This window comes from Limulus polyphemus, unplaced genomic scaffold (genome assembly GCF_000517525.1).
Source record: "Limulus polyphemus unplaced genomic scaffold, Limulus_polyphemus-2.1.2 Scaffold615, whole genome shotgun sequence".
NCBI lineage: Eukaryota > Metazoa > Arthropoda > Merostomata > Xiphosura > Limulidae > Limulus > Limulus polyphemus.
In genome coordinates, this window is record NW_013666225.1 from 94,944 (window position 1) to 102,505 (window position 7,562).

The 7,562-nt window shown below is 33.3% G+C and overlaps 1 protein-coding gene across 1 annotated transcript in view; it reads right to left on the reverse strand.

Moving 5' to 3' along the window:
• Positions 1-3,600, reverse strand: part of LOC111085778 — a 25,362-nt gene extending 21,762 nt beyond the window's left edge. Inside the window, exon 1 of the mRNA XM_022385974.1 lies at positions 3,551-3,600. The gene's annotated coding sequence lies outside the window, so the exon portion shown is untranslated. The remainder of the gene's footprint in view (positions 1-3,550) is intronic.
• Between the last annotated feature and the right edge of the window lie 3,962 nt (positions 3,601-7,562).

Below are 7,562 nucleotides of genomic sequence, written 5' to 3' on the forward strand. Positions count from 1 at the left end.
GTAATATAAATATTGGACTGGTAGGTCTATCACTAGACTGGTAATATAAATATTAGACTGGTAGGTCTATCACTAGATTGGTAATATAAATATTAGACTGGTAGGTCTATCACTAGATTGGTAATATAAATATTAGACTGGTAGGTCTATTATTAGACTGGTAATATAAATATAAGACTGGTAGGTCTATTACTAGACTGGTAATATAAATATTAGACTGGTAGGTCTATTACTAGACTTGTAATATAAATATTAGACTGGTAGGTCTATCACTAGACTGGTAATATAAATATTAGACTGGTAGGTCTATCACTAGATTGGTAATATAAATATTAGACTGGTAGATCTATCACTAGACTGGTAATATAAATATTAGACTGGTAGGTCTATCACTAGACTGGTAATATAAATATTAGACTGGTAGGTCTATCACTAGATTGGTAATATAAATATTAGACTGGTAGGTCTATCACTAGACTAGTAATATAAATATTAGACTGGTAGGTCTATCACTAGACTAGTAATATAAATATTAGACTGGTAGGTCTATCACTAGACTAGTAATATAAATATTAGACTGGTAGTTGTATTGCCTATCTTCTGGATGTTATAGAAGGCTGGTAATTTTATTGAAAAACGGGTAGCAGTAATTTTAGACTAATAGCTTAAGGCTGGACGGGTAGTTATATTTCTATACTAGTGGTTGTATTACTTAACTGGTAGCTTATAATTTAGAGTGTACTTGAACTTGACCTAAGATCTAAGCAACGGCCAGTGATGACCAGGGTCTCTGTGTAAGAGAAGTTGGTCATCCACAAACTGAAGCCGGAAATTAACCAAGCAAGCAAGCTACTTATCATTTTTATATACTGACAGCTTTAACGACAGATTGTAGTTGTAATACTAGACTGGTACCTGTAATGTTAGGTAGGAAGCTGTAACGCCAAACTTTTACTTTTATTGATAGTTATCTTTTGGTTTCCTACAGGAGGGAAGTCTATCGGTGAATTAAAAAAACAGTTCAAAAATGCCATTAACATAGTACCAATTATGATATAATCGGCATTCGAGGTATTCTTCACCTTACTAAATTAAAAACTTTCAACGAAAAAGACTGTTGTTGTTGTTGTGTTTTTGCGATCATAAATTTTGGCACATATAAAGATCAGAGCAGCGTGTTTGTTGTTTCTACTGTTAAGATTTTCTTTTTAGAAATTAAATATGTAGACTTATTATCTCGCAATTCTCTATTTGATTTCAAATTTTCTATCATACTAGCTTACATCTAATATTTTTCTCTAAGTTTCAATAATTTACTTCGATATCTTACTGTTATTTTGTAAAAGTTTTGCTTTCTAATGAAAGAGCCTAGTGATTATATCTTGTCATAGTTTCGCTGGTCGACTGCTGTGGTTTCTATCTTCCAACAGGTGAATGAACTGCAGTGTCCTTTTTTGTTTGTTCCTCATCCTTCAGGAAGTTACTCACCTTGACCCTATCAAGAGGTCCTAGATTCAATCTTTGGAAGTCAAATCAAGTTAATACAAATGTTTGATAGCACATTCTCTTTTAAGTCAGATATAATATTTCAAATTTTCAAAGCGTTAAAGTAAAAATTTTGTATAGTTGTTATCAAAACAAGTACTTGGCATCTAAAGAATGCTGCTATTGAACAGGTCATGGGGCTGGCCCTGCTCACTGAACGTGCCGCTAGGCATTTCTGGGTTAAAAAAAAAAAAGGTGACGGGAACGGACTGAATCAAACGTTCTAGACTCTGTTCTTCCAGAAGCGATGATTCTTCTTGAACCAGTGAGTCTTGAAATCTCGAGAGTCCTAATCCAATAGTAAGTTCAGTAACAAATGTTTTAATTGGATTTTTTTTAATTCCATTGGACCATTCATAATATGTAATAGACTTTTAAAACTTGTTTTATTTTGAAAGGTTTATACTGAATTTTATTTGAGAGTGTTGCGCACAAATGCAAGAATTTATGTATACATTTATATCGTGCTATAAGTAAATTACGAAGCGTCATATAATGATTAGCAGCCCTAATCTAAAAAGTCATTTTTAAATCTGTGAGTTAAAAGTATATTTCTGTCACGCACGCGTATACAAGCGTTCTTGTGTGGATGAGTGTGTAATTAAAATATTACCTGAAACGTTTGTAAAAGAAATCAGTACAACCACATGTTTTGTACATTTTATCTTGCGTAGCGGTCATTCTATATCATTTTTAGCATGTAATCTGATATATATATATATATCTGTACCGGACCCATTCTTTCAATGTATATAATTTTAATATATCTGTTAGTGGAAACTGAGCTACTCTGGTTCATGCCATTAGAGGTAAGTAGTAATATAGATATTTTTGTAGTTATGGTAACCATGAATGTGTTTAATGCACTTAAAAAACATCGATGCATAAAATAATCCCACCACTTTATTTTATGTATACATTTATGTTCGTATGATTAATTTCTAGAAGAGTGCGCTTTTTATGCAAGGTAGTTGAGCCTATTACGATAATGGTTCTGCCAAACTAATATTTGTGTGTGTGTGTGTGTTTTTATTAAGAATGCGAGCTTCGCTGTTTTATTTGAAAACAGAGGTAATCTTTTAAAAAACGTAAGAAAATTATTATATCTAGATTTTTTTCCCGGTATCTCGACAGGGAGCTGAAATAACGCTAGAATTATGGAGTTCGATCCCCACAGGAAATACAGCGCAGATTTATGCTAGAATAAATTACATTTCTAATTCTTTAATGTTAGAGGAAATAGCATTCGAAGCATGTAGGTATCTTAATTATCATTAAAAAAATAATTTATGGTACTATTTATATCTTTTAAAATACATCTGTTACTAAATGACATAAGGTAATATTTCCATTCATTATAAGAAATAAAAAAACCTGTAACCCAAGCGGTTTCACTATAAAAGCTGTCACCCCACTCATACTATGCGGAACATTACATACATTCAAGTTCTTCAATAAAGGAAATTGTTTAGGTGAAACAGATTAAAGAATATACACTAAGGATCTAAAACAAACGATGATACAAAGAGGATAAAAAGATACCGAAACTGACAGACAGATCAAAAAGCTAACAACACTCAGCGAGAAAACGTCCTAAAACAGAGCAATACTAAAGTTTCAAAGAGAATTATTCTTGTTATTACCTATCACTTTATTAAACTCAAAAACGTTTCGCACATTCCGAAAAAAAAAAAAATCTCCTACAACTGAATGATCGCCTTAAACAGATATTTCCTGAAGTTTCTGTTCTCTCCTTCCGGGAAAGCAGAAGTCTAAAAGATATCCTTGTTCATGCAAAAGTGAATTACACCCACCAAAGAATGGTTGTCACCTATGTAATAAAGCTCGTTATCAAACCTGTAAGTTCATAAAAACTACTGACTTATTTTCTGACAAGCACAACCAGAGAAACTTTTAAATTTCTAAAGAAATCATTTGTGTTGCACAGAATACCGTCTACCTTATACAATGTAAGAAAATGCAATCATCAATATGTAAGACATACCCAAACCACTCTTAGAGCACGTTTCAGTAACCATAAGTCTTCTATTAACACTGAAAAATATCTCCCTGCTGTCAACACTTCAACCAACCTGGTCATTCTGTTAACGATATTACTCTCATCGGCATTGAAACCGACTTTAAAACTAAAGCTGCAACAGAGATAAAATAATCTTATTGGATTGCTAATATAAATACTGTTCAACCTAGTGGAATAAATCTAAAACCTGGAATCAGTGATCTCCAATCATTGATTTGTTCTCTGTCAGAAAAATAATTTTTACTATTATTTTTTTTTTCTCATGCAGTGTGACGTATCAATGTTTACCCCTAATCTTTGTAATACATACTGTTTATTTATGATAATTTTCTATGCCTGTCTTTAAAAGTTGACCTGCTTAACATTTTTTTTTGTCAATCTCCATGTGTCACCGTTATTTTACTTTAACAATATTTAAGTATAGTTCTTTTTGACCATTTCTAAAGCAAAACATCTCTAACACCTTTTTAGACAACGCTCTCGTTTCCGGCCGCGTTGCACCGGAAATAGATACATTTACAACAGTACATTGAAGAATATTCAAAAACATTTCCTGGAAGCCCATATGACCTTCATGACGTCACTCAACTCCCTTTATATATCACTCACTCAGTTACACTACTATTCCCAGTTTTCCCCTGAAAAAGAAAGGTCCACCTTTCGAAAGCGCTCTGGTTACAGGATTTTTATCGTTTTATATTCAAACTTCTTGAACCTACGTGTTTTTCGGACATGATGTCAGTGTTTTATAAAATTCGAATCAGCATAATGGTTCTACAGAGGTTGAGTGAGTTATATTAAAACGATTTTGGAGTCTCATTACGTCGTTATAGTCCATGTCGCCACATCCGATCATGCTCTATTTGAAGATCATGCATCTGGACTATAGCCCCTTTCACTGTAGTTTCCATTTCACAAGATTCCGTCCTAAGATTACCATGCCCAAAGCACGCTTCACCTCCCTGTTGTTGTTGTTTTTTATTGTTTTCCTTTACCACCTAATGTAAAATAATCGCTGTTTCCTAGCAACCGAATGTCTTCGTATGGAATAACATAAATACCTGTTTCATTCGCAAGCTGCTTGAGGTATGCGACGGTTGAATCCATAGGTCGTGGAAGCAGCTTCTGTAAACACGTGACTCCTGTCTCTCTCTCTTTTTTTTTTTCAGGTGAAGATCCTTCTTGATTATGTTGCCTACCGTTGCCTGGGGCACGTGGACGGCTTTTGCCAATGAACTTTGTGTTCGTGGATCACAATACGCCACACGTTTCTTACCACGTCTAGAGTACTACTTGTAGGTCCCTTTCTAAATGTTTCTGGTGTCCCAAACTGACCCATAATCCTTTGTTTTCAAATGCAGTTAAATACAAAGGAGAATCTTGGAGATTCTAGATACCCAATCTCAGCACATCTTTATGAGCCAAGTATGAATATTTTGCGTTCGAAAGAACTGTTACATGTCCTTTCAAAAAACAATCAATTTTTCCTGTAGCATCACACTACGTATGAAACACAAACAATGCTAGTTATAGTTCTGATACATTCCGTTGCTCCGCAACTTTGTATCAGTTGTGATAGTCACATACCTTACTGATTTTCATATTCAAAATTGTTTTCGTGTAGTGGGCTCAACACTCTGTACTTGCCGTTATACCACCAATATACTGGTTTTTGCTGACTTGTCATTCAATGTACTGCTACATGCTATTATATCACCAACGTATTGGTTCTTGCTAATATGCCACTAATGTATTAGTTCTTGCTAGCATACCACAAATGCAATTGTGCTAGTTGCAAATATATCACCAATACATTGACACTTATTATGGTTCCACTAATATATCGGTGTTTGCTGATACATACCATAAACAGATTTGAACTAGCTGCTGTTATACTATTAATATAAATTATGCCACCCGTATATCGGCACTTCTCTTAAATTGCCACGTGGTACCTTCTAAGCAAGTATGTAATTACGGATTGGTGGGTATCTAACAAGGTTTGGTATCTCCTTTGCTTACAAAATAATTAATTTGAACCAAACCAACAAACCTATTGCAAGTAATTTCAAAACGACCACAGGTAATTCGCAATGCTTATACAGATATTACCAACAATGGTATTAGGAACAATGATATATTTGTTTTTTCAATAATTAAAGAAAAAACAACACTTTAACCTACACTTAGAGAAAATTGCTCAATTAATATGCCGCTTATAATAATGTACATGTGTTCATCAAGTATAATAATAAAATTCTCACCTTTAGTGATACTCTATGAGTAAATGGTGTTGTGAATTAATGCTTTAATTACTACCCTAAAAACCATTATTTATAATTACTGAGAATTAGTAGTTAAACTATGAATAATGCAACTTTCATGATTACACCCGGTACTCACTCTAAGAGCGACACCACTAATCCTGAATGTGTTGGGTTAATTTAGCTTCCTATTACACCCGGTACTCACTCTAAGAGCGACACCACTAATCCTGAATGTGTTGGTTTAGTCTAGCTTCCTTATTACACCCGTTACTCACTCTAAGAGCGACACCGCTGATCCTGAATGTGTTGGTTTAGTCTAGCTTCCTTATTACACCCGGTACTCACTCTAAGAGCGACACCGCTGATCCTGAATGTGTTGGTTTGGTCTAACTTCCAGATTACACCCGGTACTCGCTCGGAGAGCAACACTATTGATCCTGAATGTGTTGGGTTAGTCTAGCTTTCTGATTGCATGTACTCACTCACTCTGAGTACGACACTGTTGAATTGATGTGTTGATGAGTTTGTGTCTCTAAATATATTTCCCTCTAATATTGTTTGAATATATGTGAATAACTCGTTATAGAAGCAATGATAGGAAATATATGTTATTACTGCAATGTATTTTGCTGTAAATATAGTCAGGTAATTTATTTCAATATACCGTAACTGTCGCTAAACATGGCAATTAAACAGTTTTTTCCTCTCTATTCTTACAGTTGAGAGCCTCACACCAACAACATCCAGAATGAGTAACATCCAAGTAACTTTTACAGCTTGCTTCATCTTAGTGACAGGTAAAAACAAGAGATTCTATGACGTGAATTTTATAAGTATCGATAACTTACTCTATCAATATTGTTGTGACTATTCAAAAGTGATGCATAATGAATATCGATAAATTCGTTAATACTTAAATCAGACATTTTATAATATCTTGAAAAAACGTTGGTTGACAGTTTTCATTATTTAAACCCATGACGTTAAATGTTTTATAACATAAATATGAATAAATGAAATGTTACGAAATATAGTACAGTGAAACACAAAACAATCACTAAATGAGGCTTTCTCTGTGTTTCCGTTTAACACTGTGCAAAATACATCAAAATCTTGATAATTTTTTATTTTATCCAAACAGTAAATTCTGTAATTATATGTTTCTGTGTAAGTGATAAGTGTTTAGTCAACAAGTAACGTAATAATAATAATAATTTTAAAGTAAAATGTTCGAAATATCTGTAATATTACTCGTCAAAATCAATAGTATGTGCTGACTTCGTGTTATTCATAGTAAATGTTGTCTTCAGTTTTATGGTAAAAATTATATGATTATACATATTCCACATAGTAAAGCTTATGACAACACTTCTACACTGTTGTCTTCAGTTTTATGGTAGAAATTATATGATTATACATATTCCACATAGTAAAGCTTATGACAACACTTCTACAATGTTGTGTTCAGTTTTATAGTAGAAATTATATGGTTAGACATATTCCACATAGTAAAGCTTATGACAACACTTCTACTATGTTGTGTTCAGTTTTATAGTAGAAATTATATGGTTAGACATATTCCACATAGTAAAACTTATGACAACACTTCTACAATGTTGTCTTCAGTTTTATAGTAGAAATTATATGGTTAGACATATTCCACATAGTAAAGCTTATGACAACAGTTCTACAATGTTGTGTTCAGTTTT